A 25144-nucleotide genomic window follows, 5' to 3' on the forward strand; every position below is an offset into this window, starting at 1 on the left:
TGTATAAAGTATGACTACTCTAAACAAAGCTAGTAAAGGGACCAACGTTAAGAAGGTGGTGGCAGTGTATAAAGTATGACTACTCTAAACAAAGCTAGTAAAGGGACCAACGTTAAGAAGATGGTGGCAGTTTATAAAGTATGACTACTCTAAACAAAGCTAGCAAAGGGACCAACGTTAAGAAGATGGTGGCAGTTTATAAAGTATGACTTTATTCTAAACAAAGCTAGTAAAGAGACCAAGGTTAAGAAGATGGTGGCAGTTTATAAAGTATGACTACTCTAAACAAAGCTAGTAAAGGGACCAACGTTAAGAAGATGGTGGCAGTTTATAAAGTATGACTTTATTCTAAACAAAGCTAGTAAAGGGACCAACGTTAAGAAGGTGGTGGGAGTTTATAAAGTATGACTTTATTCAAAACAAAGTTTGTAAAGGGACCAACGTTAAGAAGGTGGTGGGAGTTTATAAAGTATGACTTTATTCAAAACAAAGTTTGTAAAGGGACCAACGTTAAGAAGGTGGTGGCAGTTTATAAAGTATGACTTTATTCAAAACAAAGCTTGTAAAGGGACCAACGTTAAGAAGATGGTGGCAGTTTATAAAGTATGACTTTATTCAAAACAAAGTTTGTAAAGGGACCAACGTTAAGAAGGTGGTGGGAGTTTATAAAGTATGACTTTATTCAAAACAAAGTTTGTAAAGGGACCAACGTTAAGAAGGTGGTGGGAGTTTATAAAGTATGACTTTATTCAAAACAAAGTTTGTAAAGGGACCAACGTTAAGAAGGTGGTGGGAGTTTATAAAGTATGACTTTATTCAAAACAAAGTTTGTAAGGGGACCAACGTTTAGAAGGTGGTGGGAGTTTATAAAGTATGAGTTTATTCAAAACAAAGTTTGTAAAGGGACCAACGTTAAGAAGATGGTGGCAGTTTATAAAGTATGACTTTATTCAAAACAAAGTTTGTAAAGGGACCAACGTTAGGAAGGTGGTGGGATTTTATAAAGTATGACTTTATTCAAAACAAAGTTTGTAAAGGGACCAACGTTAAGAAGGTGGTGGGAGTTTATAAAGTATGACTTTATTCAAAACAAAGTTTGTAAAGGGACCAACGTTAAGAAGGTGGTGGGAGTTTATAAAGTATGACTTTATTCAAAACAAAGTTTGTAAAGGGACCAACGTTAAGAAGGTGGTGGCAGTTTATAAAGAATGACTTTATTCTAAACAAAGTTTGTAAAGGGACCAACGTTAAGAAGGTGGTGGCAGTTTATAAAGTATGACTTCATTCAAAACAAAGTTTGTAAAGGGACCAACGTTAAGAAGGTGGTGGCAGTTTATAAAGTATGACTTTATTCTAAACAAAGCTACTAAAGGGACCAACGTTAAGAAGATGGTGGCAGTGTATAAAGTATGACTACTCTGAATAAAGCTTGTAAAGGGACCCACGTTAAGAAGGTGGTGGCAGTTTATAAAGTATGACATTATTCTAAACAAAGCTAGTAAAGGGACCAACGTTTGGAATGTGGTGGGAGTTTATAAAGTATGACTTTATTCAAAACAAAGTTTGTACAGGGACCAACGTTAAGAAGGTGGTGGGAGTTTATAAAGTATGACTTTATTCTAAACAAAGCTAGTAAAGGGACCAACGTTAAGAAGGTGGTGGGAGTTTATAAAGTATGACTTTATTCAAAACAAAGTTTGTAAAGGGACCAACGTTAAGAAGGTGGTGGCAGTTTATAAAGTATGACTTTATTCAAAACAAAGCTTGTAACGGACCAACGTTAAGAAGATGGTGGCAGTTTATAAAGTATGACTTTATTCAAAACAAAGTTTGTAAAGGGACCAACGTTAAGAAGGTGGTGGGAGTTTATAAAGTATGACTTTATTCAAAACAAAGTTTGTAAAGGGACCAACGTTAAGAAGGTGGTGGGAGTTTATAAAGTATGACTTTATTCAAAACAAAGTTTGTAAAGGGACCAACGTTAAGAAGGTGGTGGCAGTTTATAAAGTATGACTTTATTCAAAACAAAGTTTGTAAAGGGACCAACGTTAAGAAGGTGGTGGCAGTTTATAAAGTATGACTTTATTCAAAACAAAGTTTGTAAAGGGACCAACGTTAAGAAGGTGGTGGGAGTTTATAAAGTATGACTTTATTCAAAACAAAGTTTGTAAAGGGACCGACGTTAAGAAGGTGGTGGGAGTTTATAAAGTATGACTTTATTCAAAACAAAGTTTGTAAAGTGACCAACGTTAAGAAGGTGGTGGCAGTTTATAAAGTATGACTTTATTCAAAACAAAGTTTGTAAAGGGACCAACGTTAAGAAGGTGGTGGCAGTTTATAAAGTATGACTTTATTCAAAACAAAGTTTGTAAAGGGACCAACGTTAAGAAGGTGGTGGCAGTTTATAAAGTATGACCTTATTCAAAACAAAGTTTGTAAAGGGACCAACGTTAAGAAGGTGGTGGCAGTGTATAAAGTATGACTACTCTAAACAAAGCTAGTAAAGGGACCAACGCTAAGAAGATGGTGGGAGTTTATAAAGTATGACTTTATTCAAAACAAAGCTAGTAAAGGGACCAACGTTAAGAAGGTGGTGGCAGTTTATAAAGTATGACTTTATTCAAAACAAAGTTTGTAAAGAGACCAACGTTAAGAAGGTGGTGGCAGTTTATAAAGTATGACTTTATTCTAAACAAAGCTAGTAAAGGGACCAACGTTAAGAAGGTGGTGGCAGTTTATAAAGTATGACTACTCTAAACAAAGCTAGTAAAGGGACCAACGTTAAGAAGGTGATGGGAGTTTATAAAGTATGACTTTATTCAAAACAAGGTTTGTAAAGGGACCAACGTTAAGAAGGTGGTGGGAGTTTATAAAGTATGACTTTATTCAAAACAAAGTTTGTAAAGGGACCCACGTTAAGAAGGTGGTGGCAGTTTATAAAGTATGACTTTATTCTAAACAAAGCTAGTAAAGGGACCAACGTTAAGAAGGTGGTGGCAGTTTATAAAGTATGACTTTATTCTAAACAAAGCTAGTAAAGGGACCAACGTTAAGAAGGTGGTGGCAGTTTATAAAGTATGACTTTATTCAAAACACAGTTTGTAAAGGGACCAACGTTAAGAAGGTGGTGGCAGTTTATAAAGTATGACTACTCTAAATAAAGCTTGTAAAGGGACCAACGTTAAGAAGGTGGTGGCAGTTTATAAAGTATGACTTTATTCAAAACACAGTTTGTAAAGGGACCAACGTTAAGAAGGTGGTGGCAGTTTATAAAGTATGACTACTCTAAATAAAGCTTGTAAAGGGACCCACGTTAAGAAGATGGTGGCAGTTTATAAAGCATGACTTTATTCAAAACACAGTTTGTAAAGGGACCAACGTTAAGAAGGTGGTGGCAGTTTATAAAGTATGACTTTATTCAAAACAAAGATTGTAAAGGCACCAACGTTAAGAAGGTGGTGGCAGTTTATAAAGTATGACTACTCTAAATAAAGCTTGTAAAGGGACCCACGTTAAGAAGATGGTGGCAGTTTATAAAGTATGACTTTATTCAAAACAAAGTTTGTAAAGGGACCAACGTTAAGAAGGTGGTGGCAGTTTATAAAGTATGACTACTCTAAATAAAGCTTGTAATGGGACCCACGTTAAGAAGATGGTGGCAGTTTATAAAGTACGACTTTATTCTAAACAAAGCTAGTAAAGGGACCAACGTTAAGAAGGTGGTGGGAGTTTATAAAGTATGACTTTATTCAAAACAAAGTTTGTAAAGGGACCAACGTTAAGAAGGTGGTGGGAGTTTATAAAGTATGACTTCATTCAAAACAAAGTTTGTAAAGGGACCAACGTTAAGAAGGTGGTGGCAGTTTATAAAGTATGACTTTATTCAAAACAAAGCTTGTAAAGGGACCAACGTTAAGAAGATGGTGGCAGTTTATAAAGTATGACTTTATTCAAAACAAAGTTTGTAAAGGGACCAACGTTAAGAAGGTGGTGGGAGTTTATAAAGTATGACTTTATTCAAAACAAAGTTTGTAAAGGGACCAACGTTAAGAAGGTGGTGGCAGTTTATAAAGTATGACTTTATTGAAAACAAAGTTTGTAAAGGGACCAACGTTAAGAAGGTGGTGGGAGTTTATAAATTATGACTTTATTCAAAACAAAGTTTGTAAAGGGACCAACGTTAAGAAGGTGGTGGGAGTTTATAAAGTATGACTTTATTCAAAACAAAGTTTGTAAAGGGACCAACGTTAAGAAGATGGTGGGAGTTTATAAAGTATGACTTTATTCAAAACAAAGTTTGTAAAGGGACCAACGTTAAGAAGGTGGTGGGAGTTTATAAAGTATGACTTTATTCTAAACAAAGTTTGTAAAGGGACCAACGTTAAGAAGGTGGTGGCAGTTTATAAAGTATGACTTTATTCAAAACAAAGTTTGTAAAGGGACCAACGTTAAGAAGGTGGTGGCAGTTTATAAAGTATGACTTTATTCTAAACAAAGCTAGTAAAGGGACCAACGTTAAGAAGATGGTGGCAGTGTATAAAGTATGACTACTCTAAATAAAGCTTGTAAAGGGACCCACGTTAAGAAGGTGGTGGCAGTTTATAAAGTATGACATTATTTTAAACAAAGCTAGTAAAGGGACCAACGTTAAGAAGGTGGTGGGAGTTTATAAAGTATGACTTTATTCAAAACAAAGTTTGTAAAGGGACCAACGTTAAGAAGGTGGTGGGAGTTTATAAAGTATGACTTTATTCTAAACAAAGCTAGTAAAGGGACCAACGTTAAGAAGGTGGTGGGAGTTTATAAAGTATGACTTTATTCAAAACAAAGTTTGTAAAGGGACCAACGTTAAGAAGGTGGTGGCAGTTTATAAAGTATGACTTTATTCAAAACAAAGCTTGTAATGGGACCAACGTTAAGAAGATGGTGGCAGTTTATAAAGTATGACTTTATTCAAAACAAAGTTTGTAAAGGGACCAACGTTAAGAAGGTGGTGGGAGTTTATAAAGTATGACTTTATTCAAAACAAAGTTTGTAAAGGGACCAACGTTAAGAAGGTGGTGGGAGTTTACAAAGTATGACTTTATTCAAAACAAAGTTTGCAAAGGGACCAACGTTAAGAAGGTGGTGGGAGTTTATAAAGTATGACTTTATTCAAAACAAAGTTTGTAAAGGGACCAACGTTAAGAAGATGGTGGCAGTTTATAAAGTATGACTTTATTCAAAACAAAGTTTGTAAAGGGACCAACGTTAAGAAGGTGGTGGCAGTTTATAAAGTATGACTTTATTCAAAACAAAGTTTGTAAAGGGACCAACGTTAAGAAGGTGGTGGGAGTTTATAAAGTATGACTTTATTCAAAACAAAGCTTGTAAAGGGACCAACGTTAAGAAGGTGGTGGCAGTTTATAAAGTATGACTTTATTCAAAACAAAGTTTGTAAAGGGACCAACGTTAAGAAGGTGGTGGTAGTTTATAAAGTATGACTTTATTCAAAACAAAGTTTGTAAAGGGACCAACGTCAACAAGGTGGTGGCAGTGTATAAAGTATGACTTTATTCAAAACAAAGTTTGTAAAGGGACCAACGTTAAGAAGGTGGTGGCAGTGTATAAAGTATGACTACTCTAAACAAAGCTAGTAAAGGGACCAACGTTAAGAAGATGGTGGGAGTTTATAAAGTATGACTTTATTCTAAACAAAGGTAGTAAAGGGACCAGCGTTAAGAAGGTGGTGGCAGTTCATAATGTATGACTTTATTCAAAACAAAGTTTGTAATGGGACCAACGTTAAGAAGGTGGTGGCAGTTTATAAAGTATGACTTTATTCTAAACAAAGCTAGTAAAGGGACCAACGTTAAGAAGGTGGTGGCAGTTTATGAAGTATGACTACTCTAAACAAAGCTAGGAAAGGGACCAACGTTAAGAAGGTGATGGGAGTTTATAAAGTATGACTTTATTCAAAACAAGGTTTGTAAAGGGACCAACGTTAAGAAGGTGGTGGGAGTTTATAAAGTATGACTTTATTCAAAACAAAGTTTGTAAAGGGACCCACGTTAAGAAGGTGGTGGCAGTTTATAAAGTATGACTTTATTCTAAACAAAGCTAGTAAAGGGACCAACGTTAAGAAGGTGGTGGCAGTTTATAAAGTATGACTTTATTCTAAACAAAGCTAGTAAAGGGACCAACGTTAAGAAGGTGGTGGGAGTTTATAAAGTATGACTTTATTCAAAACAAAGTTTGTAAAGGGACCAACGTTAAGAAGGTGGTGGCAGTTTATAAAGTATGACTTTATTCTAAACAAAGCTGGTAAAGGGACCAACGTTAAGAAGATGGTGGCAGTGTTTTAAGTATGACTACTCTAAATAAAGCTTGTAAAGGGACCCACGTTAAGAAGGTGGTGGCAGTTCATAAAGTATGACTTTATTCAAAACAAAGTTTGTAAAGGGACCAACGTTAAGAAGGTGGTGGCAGTTTATAAAGTATGACTACTCTAAATAAAGCTAGTAAAGGGACCCACGTTAAGAAGATGGTGGCAGTTTATAAAGTATGACTTTATTCTAAACAAAGCTAGTAAAGGGACCAACGTTAAGAAGGTGGTGGGAGTTTATAAAGTATGACTTTATTCAAAACAAAGTTTGTAAAGGGACCAACGTTAAGAAGGTGGTGGGAGTTTATAAAGTATGACTTTATTCAAAACAAAGTTTGTAAAGGGACCAACGTTAAGAAGATGGTGGCAGTTTATAAAGTATGACTTTATTCAAAACAAAGTTTGTAAAGGGACCAACGTTAAGAAGGTCATGGAAGTTTATAAAGTATGACTTTATTCAAAACAAAGTTTGTAAAGGGACCAACGTTAAGAAGGAGGTGGGAGTTTATAAAGTATGAGTTTATTCAAAACAAAGTTTGTAAAGGGACCAACGTTAAGAAGGTGGTGGCAGTTTATAAAGTATGACTTTATTCTAAACAAAGCTAGTAAAGGGACCAACGTTAAGAAGATGGTGGCAGTGTATAAAGTATGACTACTCTAAATAAAGCTTGTAAAGGGACCCACGTTAAGAAGGTGGTGGCAGTTTATAAAGTATGACTTTATTCAAAACAAAATTTGTAAAGGGACCAACGTTAAGAAGGTGGTGGCAGTGTATAAAGTATGACTACTCTAAACAAAGCTAGTAAAGGGACCAACGTTAAGAAGATGGTGGCAGTTTATAAAGTATGACTTTATTCAAAACAAAGTTTGTAAAGGGACCAACGTTAAGAAGGTGGTGGCAGTGTATAAAGTATGACTACTCTAAACAAAGCTAGTAAAGGGACCAACGTTAAGAAGATGGTGGCAGTTTATAAAGTATGACTTTATTCTAAACAAAGCTAGTAAAGGGACCAACGTTAAGAAGGTGGTGGCAGTGTATAAAGTATGACTACTCTAAACAAAGCTAGTAAAGGGACGAACGTTAAGAAGATGGTGGCAGTTTATAAAGTATGACTACTCTAAACAAAGCTAGTAAAGGGACCAACGTTAAGAAGATGGTTGCAGTTTATAAAGTATGACTTTATTCTAAACAAAGCTAGTAAAGGGACCAACGTTAAGAAGGTGGTGGCAGTGTATAAAGTATGACTACTCTAAACAAAGCTAGTAAAGGGACCAACGTTAAGAAGATGGTGGCAGTTTATAAAGTATGACTTTATTCTAAACAAAGCTAGTCAAGGGACCAACGTTAAGAAGGTGGTGGCAGTGTATAAAGTATGACTACTCTAAATAAAGCTTGTAAAGGGACCAACGTTAAGAAGGTGGTGGCACTTTATAAAGTATGACTTTATTCAAAACAAAGTTTGTAAAGGGACCAACGTTAAGAAGGTGGTGGCAGTGTATAAAGTATGACTACTCTAAACAAAGCTAGTAAAGGGACCAACGTTAAGAAGGTGGTGGCAGTGTATAAAGTATGACTACTCTAATGAAAGCTAGTAAATGGACCAACGTTAAGAAGATGGTGGCAGTTTATAAAGTATGACTACTCTAAACAAAGGTAGTAGAGGGACCAACGTTAAGAAGATGGTGGCACTTTATAAGGTATGACTTTATTCTAAACAAAGCTAGTAAAGGGACGAACGTTAAGAAGGTGGTGGCAGTTTATAGAGTATGACTTTATTCAAAACAAAGTTTGTAAAGGGACCAACGTTAAGAAGGTGGTGGCAGTGTATAAAGTATGACTACTCTAAACAAAGCTAGTAAAGGGACCAACGTTAAGAAGATGGTGGCAGTTTATAAAGTATGACTTTATTCTAAACAAAGCTTGTAAAGGGACCAACGTTAAGAAGGTAGTGGCAGTTTATAAAGTATGACTTTATTCAAAACAAAGTTTGTAAAGGGACCAACGTTAAGAGGGTGGTGGCAGTGTATAAAGTATGACTACTCTAAACAAAGCTAGTAAAGGGACCAACGTTAAGAAGGTGGTGGCAGTGTATAAAGTATGACTACTCTAAACAAAGCTAGTAAAGGGACCAACGTTAAGAAGATGGTGGCAGTTTATAAAGTATGACTACTCTAAACAAAGCTAGCAAAGGGACCAACGTTAAGAAGATGGTGGCAGTTTATAAAGTATGACTTTATTCTAAACAAAGCTAGTAAAGAGACCAACGTTAAGAAGATGGTGGCAGTTTATAAAGTATGACTACTCTAAACAAAGCTAGTAAAGGGACCAACGTTAAGAAGATGGTGGCAGTTTATAAAGTATGACTTTATTCTAAACAAAGCTAGTAAAGGGACCAACGTTAAGAAGGTGGTGGGAGTTTATAAAGTATGACTTTATTCAAAACAAAGTTTGTAAAGGGACCAACGTTAAGAAGGTGGTGGGAGTTTATAAAGTATGACTTTATTCAAAACAAAGTTTGTAAAGGGACCAACGTTAAGAAGGTGGTGGCAGTTTATAAAGTATGACTTTATTCAAAACAAAGCTTGTAAAGGGACCAACGTTAAGAAGATGGTGGCAGTTTATAAAGTATGACTTTATTCAAAACAAAGTTTGTAAAGGGACCAACGTTAAGAAGGTGGTGGGAGTTTATAAAGTATGACTTTATTCAAAACAAAGTTTGTAAAGGGACCAACGTTAAGAAGGTGGTGGGAGTTTATAAAGTATGACTTTATTCAAAACAAAGTTTGTAAAGGGACCAACGTTAAGAAGGTGGTGGGAGTTTATAAAGTATGACTTTATTCAAAACAAAGTTTGTAAGGGGACCAACGTTTAGAAGGTGGTGGGAGTTTATAAAGTATGAGTTTATTCAAAACAAAGTTTGTAAAGGGACCAACGTTAAGAAGATGGTGGCAGTTTATAAAGTATGACTTTATTCAAAACAAAGTTTGTAAAGGGACCAACGTTAGGAAGGTGGTGGGATTTTATAAAGTATGACTTTATTCAAAACAAAGTTTGTAAAGGGACCAACGTTAAGAAGGTGGTGGGAGTTTATAAAGTATGACTTTATTCAAAACAAAGTTTGTAAAGGGACCAACGTTAAGAAGGTGGTGGGAGTTTATAAAGTATGACTTTATTCAAAACAAAGTTTGTAAAGGGACCAACGTTAAGAAGGTGGTGGCAGTTTATAAAGTATGACTTTATTCTAAACAAAGTTTGTAAAGGGACCAACGTTAAGAAGGTGGTGGCAGTTTATAATGTATGACTTCATTCAAAACAAAGTTTGTAAAGGGACCAACGTTAAGAAGGTGGTGGCAGTTTATAAAGTATGACTTTATTCTAAACAAAGCTACTAAAGGGACCAACGTTAAGAAGATGGTGGCAGTGTATAAAGTATGACTACTCTGAATAAAGCTTGTAAAGGGACCCACGTTAAGAAGGTGGTGGCAGTTTATAAAGTATGACATTATTCTAAACAAAGCTAGTAAAGGGACCAACGTTTGGAATGTGGTGGGAGTTTATAAAGTATGACTTTATTCAAAACAAAGTTTGTACAGGGACCAACGTTAAGAAGGTGGTGGGAGTTTATAAAGTATGACTTTATTCTAAACAAAGCTAGTAAAGGGACCAACGTTAAGAAGGTGGTGGGAGTTTATAAAGTATGACTTTATTCAAAACAAAGTTTGTAAAGGGACCAACGTTAAGAAGGTGGTGGCAGTTTATAAAGTATGACTTTATTCAAAACAAAGCTTGTAACGGACCAACGTTAAGAAGATGGTGGCAGTTTATAAAGTATGAATTTATTCAAAACAAAGTTTGTAAAGGGACCAACGTTAAGAAGGTGGTGGGAGTTTATAAAGTATGACTTTATTCAAAACAAAGTTTGTAAAGGGACCAACGTTAAAAAGGTGGTGGGAGTTTATAAAGTATGACTTTATTCAAAACAAAGTTTGTAAAGGGACCAACGTTAAGAAGGTGGTGGCAGTTTATATAGTATGACTTTATTCAAAACAAAGTTTGTAAAGGGACCAACGTTAAGAAGGTGGTGGGAGTTTATAAAGTATGACTTTATTCAAAACAAAGTTTGTAAAGGGACCAACGTTAAGAAGGTGGTGGGAGTTTATAAAGTATGACTTTATTCAAAACAAAGTTTGTAGAGGGACCAACGTTAAGACGATGGTGGCAGTTTATAAAGTATGACTTTATTCAAAACAAAGTTTATAAAGGGACCAACGTTAAGAAGGTGGTGGGAGTTTATAAAGTATGACTTTGTTCAAAACAAAGTTTGTAAAGGGACCAACGTTAAGAAGGTGGTGGGAGTTTATAAAGTATGACTTTATTCAAAACAAAGTTTGTAAAGGGACCAACGTTAAGAAGGTGGTGGGAGTTTATAAAGTATGACTTTATTCAAAACAAAGTTTGTAAGGGGACCAACGTTAAGAAGGTGGTGGGAGTTTATAAAGTATGAGTTTATTCAAAACAAAGTTTGTAAAGGGACCAACGTTAAGAAGATGGTGGCAGTTTATAAAGTATGACTTTATTCAAAACAAAGTTTGTAAAGGGACCAACGTTAAGAAGGTGGTGGCAGTTTATAAAGTATGACTTTATTCAAAACAAAGTTTGTAAAGGGACCAACGTTAAGAAGGTGGTGGGAGTTTATAAAGTATGACTTTATTCAAAACAAAGTTTGTAAAGGGACCAACGTTAAGAAGGTGGTGGCAGTTTATAAAGTATGACTTTATTCTAAACAAAGCTAGTAAAGGGACCAACGTTAAGAAGATGGTGGCAGTGTATAAAGTATGACTACTCTAAATAAAGCTTGTAAAGGGACCCACGTTAAGAAGGTGGTGGCAGTTTATAAAGTATGACTTTATTCAAAACAAAGTTTGTAAAGGGACCAACGTTAAGAAGGTGGTGGCAGTTTATAAAGTATGACTACTCTAAATAAAGCTTGTAAACTGACCCACGTTAAGAAGATGGTGGCAGTTTATAAAGTATGACTTTATTCTAAACAAAGCTAGTAAAGGGACCAACGTTAAGAAGGTGGTGGGAGTTTATAAAGTATGACTTTATTCAAAACAAAGTTTGTAAAGGGACCAACGTTAAGAAGGTGGTGGCAGTTTATAAAGTATGACTTTATTCAAAACAAAGTTTGTAAAGTGACCAACGTTAAGAAGGTGGTGGGAGTTTATAAAGTATGACTTTATTCAAAACAAAGTTTGTAAAGGGACCAACGTTAAGAAGGTGGTGGGAGTTTATAAAGTATGACTTTATTCAAAACAAAGTTTGTAAAGGGACCAACGTTAAGAAGGTGGTGGCAGTTTATAAAGTATGACTTTATTCAAAACAAAGTTTGTAAAGGGACCAACGTTAAGAAGGTGGTGTCAGTTTATAAAGTATGACTTTATTCAAAACAAAGCTTGTAAAGGGACCAACGTTAAGAAGGAGGTGGTAGTTTATAAAGTATGACTTTATTCAAAACAAAGTTTGTAAAGGGACCAACGTTAAGAAGGTGGTGGCAGTTTATAAAGTATGACTTTATTCTAAACAAAGCTAGTAAAGGGACCAACGTTAAGAAGATGGTGGCAGTGTATAAAGTATGACTACTCTAAATAAAGCTTGTAAAGGGACCCACGTTAAGAAGGTGGTGGCAGTTTATAAAGTATGACTTTATTCAAAACAAAGTTTGTAAAGGGACCAACGTTAAGAAGGTGGTGGCAGTGTATAAAGTATGACTACTCTAAACAAAGCTAGTAAAGGGACCAACGTTAAGAAGATGGTGGCAGTTTATAAAGTATGACTTTATTCAAAACAAAGTTTGTAAAGGGACCAACGTTAAGAAGGTGGTGGCAGTGTATAAAGTATGACTACTCTAAACAAAGCTAGCAAAAGGGACCAACGTTAAGAAGATGGTGGCAGTTTATAAAGTATGACTTTATTCTAAACAAAGCTAGTAAAGGGACCAACGTTAAGAAGGTGGTGGCAGTGTATAAAGTATGACTACTCTAAACAAAGCTAGTAAAGGGACCAACGTTAAGAAGATGGTGGCAGTTTATAAAGTATGACTACTCTAAACAAAGCTAGTAAAGGGACCAACGTTAAGAAGATGGTTGCAGTTTATAAAGTATGACTTTATTCTAAACAAAGCTAGTAAAGGGACCAACGTTAAGAAGGTGGTGGCAGTGTATAAAGTATGACCACTCTAAACAAAGCTAGTAAGGGGACCAACGTTAAGAAGATGGTGGCAGTTTATAAAATATGACTACTCTAAACAAAGCTAGTAAAGGGACCAACGTTAAGAAGATGGTGGCAGTTTATAAAGTATGACTTTATTCTAAACAAAGCTAGTCAAGGGACCAACGTTAAGAAGGTGGTGGCAGTGTATAAAGTATGACTACTCTAAATAAAGCTTGTAAAGGGACCAACGTTAAGAAGGTGGTGGCACTTTATAAAGTATGACTTTATTCAAAACAAAGTTTGTAAAGGGACCAACGTTAAGAAGGTGGTGGCAGTGTATAAAGTATTACTACTCTAAACAAAGCTAGTAAAGGGACCAACGTTAAGAAGGTGGTGGCAGTGTATAAAGTATGACTACTCTAAACAAAGCTAGTAAAGGGACCAACGTTAAGAAGATGGTGGCAGTTTATAAAGTATGACTACTCTAAACAAAGCTAGTAAAGGGACCAACGTTAAGAAGATGGTGGCACTTTATAAAGTATGACTTTATTCTAAACAAAGCTAGTAAAGGGACGAACGTTAAGAAGGTGGTGGCAGTTTATAGAGTATGACTTTTTTCAAAACAAAGTTTGTAAAGGGACCAACGTTAAGAAGGTGGTGGCAGTGTATAAAGTATGACTACTCTAAACAAAGCTAGTAAAAGGGACCAACGTTAAGAAGATGGTGGCAGTTTATAAAGTATGACTTTATTCTAAACAAAGCTTGTAAAGGGACCAACGTTAAGAAGGTGGTGGCAGTTTATAAAGTATGACTTTATTCAAAACAAAGTTTGTAAAGGGACCAACGTTAAGAAGGTGGTGGCAGTGTATAAAGTATGACTACTCTAAACAAAGCTAGTAAAGGGACCAACGTTAAGAAGGTGGTGGCAGTGTATAAAGTATGACTACTCTAAACAAAGCTAGTAAAGGGACCAACGTTAAGAAGATGGTGGCAGTTTATAAAGTATGACTACTCTAAACAACGCTAGTAAAGGGACCAACGTTAAGAAGATGGTGGCAGTTTATAAAGTATGACTTTATTCTAAACAAAGCTAGTAAAGGGACCAACGTTAAGAAGATGGTGGCAGTTTATAAAGTATGACTACTCTAAACAAAGCTAGTAAAGGGACCAACGTTAAGAAGATGGTGGCAGATTATAAAGTATGACTTTATTCTAAACAAAGCTAGTAAAGGGACCAACGTTAAGAAGGTGGTGGGAGTTTATAAAGTATGACTTTATTCAAAACAAAGTTTGTAAAGGGACCAACGTTAAGAAGGTGGTGGGAGTTTATAAAGTATGACTTTATTCAAAACAAAGTTTGTAAGGGGACCAACGTTAAGAAGGTGGTGGCAGTTTATAAAGTATGACTTTATTCAAAACAAAGCTTGTAAAGGGACCAACGTTAAGAAGATGGTGGCAGTTTATAAAGTATGACTTTATTGAAAACAAAGTTTGTAAAGGGACCAACGTTAAGAAGGTGGTGGGAGTTTATAAAGTATGACTTTGTTCAAAACAAAGTTTGTAAAGGGACCAACGTTAAGAAGGTGGTGGGAGTTTATAAAGTATGACTTTATTCAAAACAAAGTTTGTAAAGGGACCAACGTTAAGAAGGTGGTGGGAGTTTATAAAGTATGACTTTATTCAAAACAAAGTTTGTAAGGGGACCAACGTTAAGAAGGTGGTGGGAGTTTATAAAGTATGAGTTTATTCAAAACAAAGTTTGTAAAGGGACCAACGTTAAGAAGATGGTGGCAGTTTATAAAGTATGACTTTATTCAAAACAAAGTTTGTAAAGGGACGAACGTTAAGAAGGTGGTGGGATTTTATAAAGTATGACTTTATTCAAAACAAAGTTTGTAAAGGGACCAACGTTAAGAAGGTGGTGGGAGTTTATAAAGTATGACTTTATTCAAAACAAAGTTTGTAAAGGGACCAACGTTAAGATGGTGGTGGGAGTTTATAAAGTATGACTTTATTCAAAACAAAGTTTGTAAAGGGACCAACGTTAAGAAGATGGTGGCAGTTTATAAAGTATGACTTTATTCTAAACAAAGTTTGTAAAGGGACCAACGTTAAGAAGGTGGTGGCAGTTTATAAAGTATGACTTCATTCAAAACAAAGTTTGTAAAGGGACCAACGTTAAGAAGGTGGTGGCAGTTTATAAAGTATGACTTTATTCTAAACAAGGCTACTAAAGGGACCAACGTTAAGAAGATGGTGGCAGTGTATAAAGTATGACTACTCTAAATAAAGCTTGTAAAGGGACCCACGTTAAGAAGGTGGTGGCAGTTTATAAAGTATGACATTATTCTAAACAAAGCTAGTAAAGGGACCAACGTTAGGAAGGTGGTGGGAGTTTATAAAGTATGACTTTATTCAAAACAAAGTTTGTACAGGGACCAACGTTAAGAAGGTGGTGGGAGTTTATAAAGTATGACTTTATTCTAAACAAAGCTAGTAAAGGGACCAACGTTAAGAAGGTGGTGGGAGTTTATAAAGTATGACTTTATTCAAAACAAAGTTTGTAAAGGGACCAACGTTAAGAAGGTGGTGGCAGTTTATAAAGTATGACTTTATTCAAAACAAAGCTTGTAAAGGGACCAACGTTAAGAAGATGGTGGCAGTTTATAAAGTATGACTTTATTCAAAACAAAGTTTGTAAAGGGACCAACGTTAAGAAGGTGGTGGGAGTTTATAAAGTATGACTTTATTCAAAACAAAGTTTGTAAAGGGACCAACGTTAAGAAGGTGGTGGGAGTTTATAAAGTATGACTTTATTCAAAACAAAGTTTGTAAAGGGACCAACGTTAAGAAGGTGGTGGCAGTTTATAAAGTATGACTTTATTCTAAACAAAGTTTGTAAAGGGACCAACGTTAAGAAGGTGGTGGCAGTTTATAAAGTATGACTTCATTCAAAACAAAGTTTGTAAAGGGACCAACGTTAAGAAGGTGGTGGCAGTTTATAAAGTATGACTTTATTCTAAACAAGGCTACTAAAGGGACCAACGTTAAGAAGATGGTGGCAGTGTATAAAGTATGACTACTCTAAATAAAGCTTGTAAAGGGACCCACGTTAAGAAGGTGGTGGCAGTTTATAAAGTATGACATTATTCTAAACAAAGCTAGTAAAGGGACCAACGTTAGGAAGGTGGTGGGAGTTTATAAAGTATGACTTTATTCAAAACAAAGTTTGTACAGGGACCAACGTTAAGAAGGTGGTGGGAGTTTATAAAGTATGACTTTATTCTAAACAAAGCTAGTAAAGGGACCAACGTTAAGAAGGTGGTGGGAGTTTATAAAGTATGACTTTATTCAAAACAAAGTTTGTAAAGGGACCAACGTTAAGAAGGTGGTGGCAGTTTATAAAGTATGACTTTATTCAAAACAAAGCTTGTAAAGGGACCAACGTTAAGAAGATGGTGGCAGTTTATAAAGTATGACTTTATTCAAAACAAAGTTTGTAAAGGGACCAACGTTAAGAAGGTGGTGGGAGTTTATAAAGTATGACTTTATTCAAAACAAAGTTTGTAAAGGGACCAACGTTAAGAAGGTGGTGGGAGTTTATAAAGTATGACTTTATTCAAAACAAAGTTTGTAAAGGGACCAACGTTAAGAAGGTGGTGGCAGTTTATAAAGTATGACTTTATTCAAAACAAAGCTTGTAAAGGGACCAACGTTAAGAAGATGGTGGCAGTTTATAAAGTATGACTTTATTCAAAACAAAGTTTGTAAAGGGACCAACGTTAAGAAGGTGGTGGGAGTTTATAAAGTATGACTTTATTCAAAACAAAGTTTGTAAAGGGACCAACGTTAAGAAGGTGGTGGGAGTTTATAAAGTATGACTTTATTCAAAACAAAGTTTGTAAAGGGACCAACGTTAAGAAGGTGGTGGGAGTTTATAAAGTATGACTTTATTCAAAACAAAGTTTGTAAGGGGACCAACGTTTAGAAGGTGGTGGGAGTTTATAAAGTATGAGTTTATTCAAAACAAAGTTTGTAAAGGGACCAACGTTAAGAAGATGGTGGCAGTTTATAAAGTATGACTTTATTCAAAACAAAGTTTGTAAAGGGACCAACGTTAGGAAGGTGGTGGGATTTTATAAAGTATGACTTTATTCAAAACAAAGTTTGTAAAGGGACCAACGTTAAGAAGGTGGTGGGAGTTTATAAAGTATGACTTTATTCAAAACAAAGTTTGTAAAGGGACCAACGTTAAGAAGGTGGTGGGAGTTTATAAAGTATGACTTTATTCAAAACAAAGTTTGTAAAGGGACCAACGTTAAGAAGGTGGTGGCAGTTTATAAAGTATGACTTTATTCTAAACAAAGTTTGTAAAGGGACCAACGTTAAGAAGGTGGTGGCAGTTTATAATGTATGACTTCATTCAAAACAAAGTTTGTAAAGGGACCAACGTTAAGAAGGTGGTGGCAGTTTATAAAGTATGACTTTATTCTAAACAAAGCTACTAAAGGGACCAACGTTAAGAAGATGGTGGCAGTGTATAAAGTATGACTACTCTGAATAAAGCTTGTAAAGGGACCCACGTTAAGAAGGTGGTGGCAGTTTATAAAGTATGACATTATTCTAAACAAAGCTAGTAAAGGGACCAACGTTTGGAATGTGGTGGGAGTTTATAAAGTATGACTTTATTCAAAACAAAGTTTGTACAGGGACCAACGTTAAGAAGGTGGTGGGAGTTTATAAAGTATGACTTTATTCTAAACAAAGCTAGTAAAGGGACCAACGTTAAGAAGGTGGTGGGAGTTTATAAAGTATGACTTTATTCAAAACAAAGTTTGTAAAGGGACCAACGTTAAGAAGGTGGTGGCAGTTTATAAAGTATGACTTTATTCAAAACAAAGCTTGTAACGGACCAACGTTAAGAAGATGGTGGCAGTTTATAAAGTATGAATTTATTCAAAACAAAGTTTGTAAAGGGACCAACGTTAAGAAGGTGGTGGGAGTTTATAAAGTATGACTTTATTCAAAACAAAGTTTGTAAAGGGACCAACGTTAAGAAGGTGGTGGGAGTTTATAAAGTATGACTTTATTCAAAACAAAGTTTGTAAAGGGACCAACGTTAAGAAGGTGGTGGCAGTTTATATAGTATGACTTTATTCAAAACAAAGTTTGTAAAGGGACCAACGTTAAGAAGGTGGTGGGAGTTTATAAAGTATGACTTTATTCAAAACAAAGTTTGTAAAGGGACCAACGTTAAGAAGGTGGTGGGAGTTTATAAAGTATGACTTTATTCAAAACAAAGTTTGTAGAGGGACCAACGTTAAGACGATGGTGGCAGTTTATAAAGTATGACTTTATTCAAAACAAAGTTTATAAAGGGACCAACGTTAAGAAGGTGGTGGGAGTTTATAAAGTATGACTTTGTTCAAAACAAAGTTTGTAAAGGGACCAACGTTAAGAAGGTGGTGGGAGTTTATAAAGTATGACTTTATTCAAAACAAAGTTTGTAAAGGGACCAACGTTAAGAAGGTGGTGGGAGTTTATAAAGTATGACTTTATTCAAAACAAAGTTTGTAAGGGGACCAACGTTAAGAAGGTGGTGGGAGTTTATAAAGTATGAGTTTATTCAAAACAAAGTTTGTAAAGGGACCAACGTTAAGAAGATGGTGGCAGTTTATAAAGTATGACTTTATTCAAAACAAAGTTTGTAAAGGGACCAACGTTAAGAAGGTGGTGGCAGTTTATAAAGTATGACTTTATTCAAAACAAAGTTTGTAAAGGGACCAACGTTAAGAAGGTGGTGGGAGTTTATAAAGTATGACTTTATTCAAAACAAAGTTTGTAAAGGGACCAACGTTAAGAAGGTGGTGGCAGTTTATAAAGTATGACTTTATTCTAAACAAAGCTAGTAAAGGGACCAACGTTAAGAAGATGGTGGCAGTGTATAAAGTATGACTACTCTAAATAAAGCTTGTAAAGGGACCCACGTTAAGAAGGTGGTGGCAGTTTATAAAGTATGACTTTATTCAAAACAAAGTTTGTAAAGGGACCAACGTTAAGAAGGTGGTGGCAGTTTATAAAGTATGACTACTCTAAATAAAGCTTGTAAACTGACCCACGTTAAGAAGATGGTGGCAGTTTATAAAGTATGACTTTATTCTAAACAAAGCTAGTAAAGGGACCAACGTTAAGAAGGTGGTGGGAGTTTATAAAGTATGACTTTATTCAAAACAAAGTTTGTAAAGGGACCAACGTTAAGAAGGTGGTGGCAGTTTATAAAGTATGACTTTATTCAAAACAAAGTTTGTAAAGGGACCAACGTTAAGAAGATGGTGGCAGTGTATAAAGTATGACTACTCTAAATAAAGCTTGTAAAGGGACCCACGTTAAGAAGGTGGTGGCAGTTTATAAAGTATGACATTATTCTAAACAAAGCTAGTAAAGGGACCAACGTTAGGAAGGTGGTGGGAGTTTATAAAGTATGACTTTATTCAAAACAAAGTTTGTACAGGGACCAACGTTAAGAAGGTGGTGGGAGTTTATAAAGTATGACTTTATTCTAAACAAAGCTAGTAAAGGGACCAACGTTAAGAAGGTGGTGGGAGTTTATAAAGTATGACTTTATTCAAAACAAAGTTTGTAAAGGGACCAACGTTAAGAAGGTGGTGGCAGTTTATAAAGTATGACTTTATTCAAAACAAAGCTTGTAAAGGGACCAACGTTAAGAAGATGGTGGCAGTTTATAAAGTATGACTTTATTCAAAACAAAGTTTGTAAAGGGACCAACGTTAAGAAGGTGGTGGGAGTTTATAAAGTATGACTTTATTCAAAACAAAGTTTGTAAAGGGACCAACGTTAAGAAGGTGGTGGGAGTTTATAAAGTATGACTTTATTCAAAACAAAGTTTGTAAAGGGACCAACGTTAAGAAGGTGGTGGCAGTTTATAAAGTATGACTTTATTCAAAACAAAGCTTGTAAAGGGACCAACGTTAAGAAGATGGTGGCAGTTTATAAAGTATGACTTTATTCAAAACAAAGTTTGTAAAGGGACCAACGTTAAGAAGGTGGTGGGAGTTTATAAAGTATGACTTTATTCAAAACAAAGTTTGTAAAGGGACCAACGTTAAGAAGGTGGTGGGAGTTTATAAAGTATGACTTTATTCAAAACAAAGTTTGTAAAGGGACCAACGTTAAGAAGGTGGTGGGAGTTTATAAAGTATGACTTTATTCAAAACAAAGTTTGTAAGGGGACCAACGTTTAGAAGGTGGTGGGAGTTTATAAAGTATGAGTTTATTCAAAACAAAGTTTGTAAAGGGACCAACGTTAAGAAGATGGTGGCAGTTTATAAAGTATGACTTTATTCAAAACAAAGTTTGTAAAGGGACCAACGTTAGGAAGGTGGTGGGATTTTATAAAGTATGACTTTATTCAAAACAAAGTTTGTAAAGGGACCAACGTTAAGAAGGTGGTGGGAGTTTATAAAGTATGACTTTATTCAAAACAAAGTTTGTAAAGGGACCAACGTTAAGAAGGTGGTGGGAGTTTATAAAGTATGACTTTATTCAAAACAAAGTTTGTAAAGGGACCAACGTTAAGAAGGTGGTGGCAGTTTATAAAGTATGACTTTATTCTAAACAAAGTTTGTAAAGGGACCAACGTTAAGAAGGTGGTGGCAGTTTATAATGTATGACTTCATTCAAAACAAAGTTTGTAAAGGGACCAACGTTAAGAAGGTGGTGGCAGTTTATAAAGTATGACTTTATTCTAAACAAAGCTACTAAAGGGACCAACGTTAAGAAGATGGTGGCAGTGTATAAAGTATGACTACTCTGAATAAAGCTTGTAAAGGGACCCACGTTAAGAAGGTGGTGGCAGTTTATAAAGTATGACATTATTCTAAACAAAGCTAGTAAAGGGACCAACGTTTGGAATGTGGTGGGAGTTTATAAAGTATGACTTTATTCAAAACAAAGTTTGTACAGGGACCAACGTTAAGAAGGTGGTGGGAGTTTATAAAGTATGACTTTATTCTAAACAAAGCTAGTAAAGGGACCAACGTTAAGAAGGTGGTGGGAGTTTATAAAGTATGACTTTATTCAAAACAAAGTTTGTAAAGGGACCAACGTTAAGAAGGTGGTGGCAGTTTATAAAGTATGACTTTATTCAAAACAAAGCTTGTAACGGACCAACGTTAAGAAGATGGTGGCAGTTTATAAAGTATGAATTTATTCAAAACAAAGTTTGTAAAGGGACCAACGTTAAGAAGGTGGTGGGAGTTTATAAAGTATGACTTTATTCAAAACAAAGTTTGTAAAGGGACCAACGTTAAGAAGGTGGTGGGAGTTTATAAAGTATGACTTTATTCAAAACAAAGTTTGTAAAGGGACCAACGTTAAGAAGGTGGTGGCAGTTTATATAGTATGACTTTATTCAAAACAAAGTTTGTAAAGGGACCAACGTTAAGAAGGTGGTGGGAGTTTATAAAGTATGACTTTATTCAAAACAAAGTTTGTAAAGGGACCAACGTTAAGAAGGTGGTGGGAGTTTATAAAGTATGACTTTATTCAAAACAAAGTTTGTAGAGGGACCAACGTTAAGACGATGGTGGCAGTTTATAAAGTATGACTTTATTCAAAACAAAGTTTATAAAGGGACCAACGTTAAGAAGGTGGTGGGAGTTTATAAAGTATGACTTTGTTCAAAACAAAGTTTGTAAAGGGACCAACGTTAAGAAGGTGGTGGGAGTTTATAAAGTATGACTTTATTCAAAACAAAGTTTGTAAAGGGACCAACGTTAAGAAGGTGGTGGGAGTTTATAAAGTATGACTTTATTCAAAACAAAGTTTGTAAGGGGACCAACGTTAAGAAGGTGGTGGGAGTTTATAAAGTATGAGTTTATTCAAAACAAAGTTTGTAAAGGGACCAACGTTAAGAAGATGGTGGCAGTTTATAAAGTATGACTTTATTCAAAACAAAGTTTGTAAAGGGACCAACGTTAAGAAGGTGGTGGCAGTTTATAAAGTATGACTTTATTCAAAACAAAGTTTGTAAAGGGACCAACGTTAAGAAGGTGGTGGGAGTTTATAAAGTATGACTTTATTCAAAACAAAGTTTGTAAAGGGACCAACGTTAAGAAGGTGGTGGCAGTTTATAAAGTATGACTTTATTCTAAACAAAGCTAGTAAAGGGACCAACGTTAAGAAGATGGTGGCAGTGTATAAAGTATGACTACTCTAAATAAAGCTTGTAAAGGGACCCACGTTAAGAAGGTGGTGGCAGTTTATAAAGTATGACTTTATTCAAAACAAAGTTTGTAAAGGGACCAACGTTAAGAAGGTGGTGGCAGTTTATAAAGTATGACTACTCTAAATAAAGCTTGTAAACTGACCCACGTTAAGAAGATGGTGGCAGTTTATAAAGTATGACTTTATTCTAAACAAAGCTAGTAAAGGGACCAACGTTAAGAAGGTGGTGGGAGTTTATAAAGTATGACTTTATTCAAAACAAAGTTTGTAAAGGGACCAACGTTAAGAAGGTGGTGGCAGTTTATAAAGTATGACTTTATTCAAAACAAAGTTTGTAAAGTGACCAACGTTAAGAAGGTGGTGGGAGTTTATAAAGTATGACTTTATTCAAAACAAAGTTTGTAAAGGGACCAACGTTAAGAAGGTGGTGGGAGTTTATAAAGTATGACTTTATTCAAAACAAAGTTTGTAAAGGGACCAACGTTAAGAAGATGGTGGCAGTTTATAAAGTATGACTTTATTCAAAACAAAGTTTGTAAAGGGACCAACGTTAAGAAGGTGGTGTCAGTTTATAAAGTATGACTTTATTCAAAACAAAGCTTGTAAAGGGACCAACGTTAAGAAGGAGGTGGTAGTTTATAAAGTATGACTTTATTCAAAACAAAGTTTGTAAAGGGACCAACGTTAAGAAGGTGGTGGCAGTTTATAAAGTATGACTTTATTCTAAACAAAGCTAGTAAAGGGACCAACGTTAAGAAGATGGTGGCAGTGTATAAAGTATGACTACTCTAAATAAAGCTTGTAAAGGGACCCACGTTAAGAAGGTGGTGGCAGTTTATAAAGTATGACTTTATTCAAAACAAAGTTTGTAAAGGGACCAACGTTAAGAAGGTGGTGGCAGTGTATAAAGTATGACTACTCTAAACAAAGCTAGTAAAGGGACCAACGTTAAGAAGATGGTGGCAGTTTATAAAGTATGACTTTATTCAAAACAAAGTTTGTAAAGGGACCAACGTTAAGAAGGTGGTGGCAGTGTATAAAGTATGACTACTCTAAACAAAGCTAGTAAAGGGACCAACGTTAAGAAGATGGTGGCAGTTTATAAAGTATGACTTTATTCTAAACAAAGCTAGTAAAGGGACCAACGTTAAGAAGGTGGTGGCAGTGTATAAAGTATGACTACTCTAAACAAAGCTAGTAAAGGGACCAACGTTAAGAAGATGGTGGCAGTTTATAAAGTATGACTACTCTAAACAAAGCTAGTAAAGGGACCAACGTTAAGAAGATGGTTGCAGTTTATAAAGTATGACTTTATTCTAAACAAAGCTAGTAAAGGGACCAACGTTAAGAAGGTGGTGGCAGTGTATAAAGTATGACCACTCTAAACAAAGCTAGTAAGGGGACCAACGTTAAGAAGATGGTGGCAGTTTATAAAATATGACTACTCTAAACAAAGCTAGTAAAGGGACCAACGTTAAGAAGATGGTGGCAGTTTATAAAGTTTGACTTTATTCTAAACAAAGCTAGTCAAGGGACCAACGTTAAGAAGGTGGTGGCAGTGTATAAAGTATGACTACTCTAAATAAAGCTTGTAAAGGGACCAACGTTAAGAAGGTGGTGGCACTTTATAAAGTATGACTTTATTCAAAACAAAGTTTGTAAAGGGACCAACGTTAAGAAGGTGGTGGCAGTGTATAAAGTATTACTACTCTAAACAAAGCTAGTAAAGGGACCAACGTTAAGAAGGTGGTGGCAGTGTATAAAGTATGACTACTCTAAACAAAGCTAGTAAAGGGACCAACGTTAAGAAGATGGTGGCAGTTTATAAAGTATGACTACTCTAAACAAAGCTAGTAAAGGGACCAACGTTAAGAAGATGGTGGCACTTTATAAAGTATGACTTTATTCTAAACAAAGCTAGTAAAGGGACGAACGTTAAGAAGGTGGTGGCAGTTTATAGAGTATGACTTTTTTCAAAACAAAGTTTGTAAAGGGACCAACGTTAAGAAGGTGGTGGCAGTGTATAAAGTATGACTACTCTAAACAAAGCTAGTAAAAGGGACCAACGTTAAGAAGATGGTGGCAGTTTATAAAGTATGACTTTATTCTAAACAAAGCTTGTAAAGGGACCAACGTTAAGAAGGTGGTGGCAGTTTATAAAGTATGACTTTATTCAAAACAAAGTTTGTAAAGGGACCAACGTTAAGAAGGTGGTGGCAGTGTATAAAGTATGACTACTCTAAACAAAGCTAGTAAAGGGACCAACGTTAAGAAGGTGGTGGCAGTGTATAAAGTATGACTACTCTAAACAAAGCTAGTAAAGGGACCAACGTTAAGAAGATGGTGGCAGTTTATAAAGTATGACTACTCTAAACAACGCTAGTAAAGGGACCAACGTTAAGAAGATGGTGGCAGTTTATAAAGTATGACTTTATTCTAAACAAAGCTAGTAAAGGGACCAACGTTAAGAAGATGGTGGCAGTTTATAAAGTATGACTACTCTAAACAAAGCTAGTAAAGGGACCAACGTTAAGAAGATGGTGGCAGATTATAAAGTATGACTTTATTCTAAACAAAGCTAGTAAAGGGACCAACGTTAAGAAGGTGGTGGGAGTTTATAAAGTATGACTTTATTCAAAACAAAGTTTGTAAAGGGACCAACGTTAAGAAGGTGGTGGGAGTTTATAAAGTATGACTTTATTCAAAACAAAGTTTGTAAGGGGACCAACGTTAAGAAGGTGGTGGCAGTTTATAAAGTATGACTTTATTCAAAACATAGCTTGTAAAGGGACCAACGTTAAGAAGATGGTGGCAGTTTATAAAGTATGACTTTATTGAAAACAAAGTTTGTAAAGGGACCAACGTTAAGAAGGTGGTGGGAGTTTATAAAGTATGACTTTGTTCAAAACAAAGTTTGTAAAGGGACCAACGTTAAGAAGGTGGTGGGAGTTTATAAAGTATGACTTTATTCAAAACAAAGTTTGTAAAGGGACCAACGTTAAGAAGGTGGTGGGAGTTTATAAAGTATGACTTTATTCAAAACAAAGTTTGTAAGGGGACCAACGTTAAGAAGGTGGTGGGAGTTTATAAAGTATGAGTTTATTCAAAACAAAGTTTGTAAAGGGACCAACGTTAAGAAGATGGTGGCAGTTTATAAAGTATGACTTTATTCAAAACAAAGTTTGTAAAGGGACCAACGTTAAGAAGGTGGTGGGATTTTATAAAGTATGACTTTATTCAAAACAAAGTTTGTAAAGGGACCAACGTTAAGAAGGTGGTGGGAGTTTATAAAGTATGACTTTATTCAAAACAAAGTTTGT

The sequence above is a fragment of the Sinohyriopsis cumingii genome, chromosome 17 (genome assembly GCF_028554795.1).
Source record: "Sinohyriopsis cumingii isolate HCF-2022 chromosome 17, ASM2855479v2, whole genome shotgun sequence".
Taxonomy (NCBI): Eukaryota; Metazoa; Mollusca; class Bivalvia; order Unionida; family Unionidae; genus Sinohyriopsis; species Sinohyriopsis cumingii.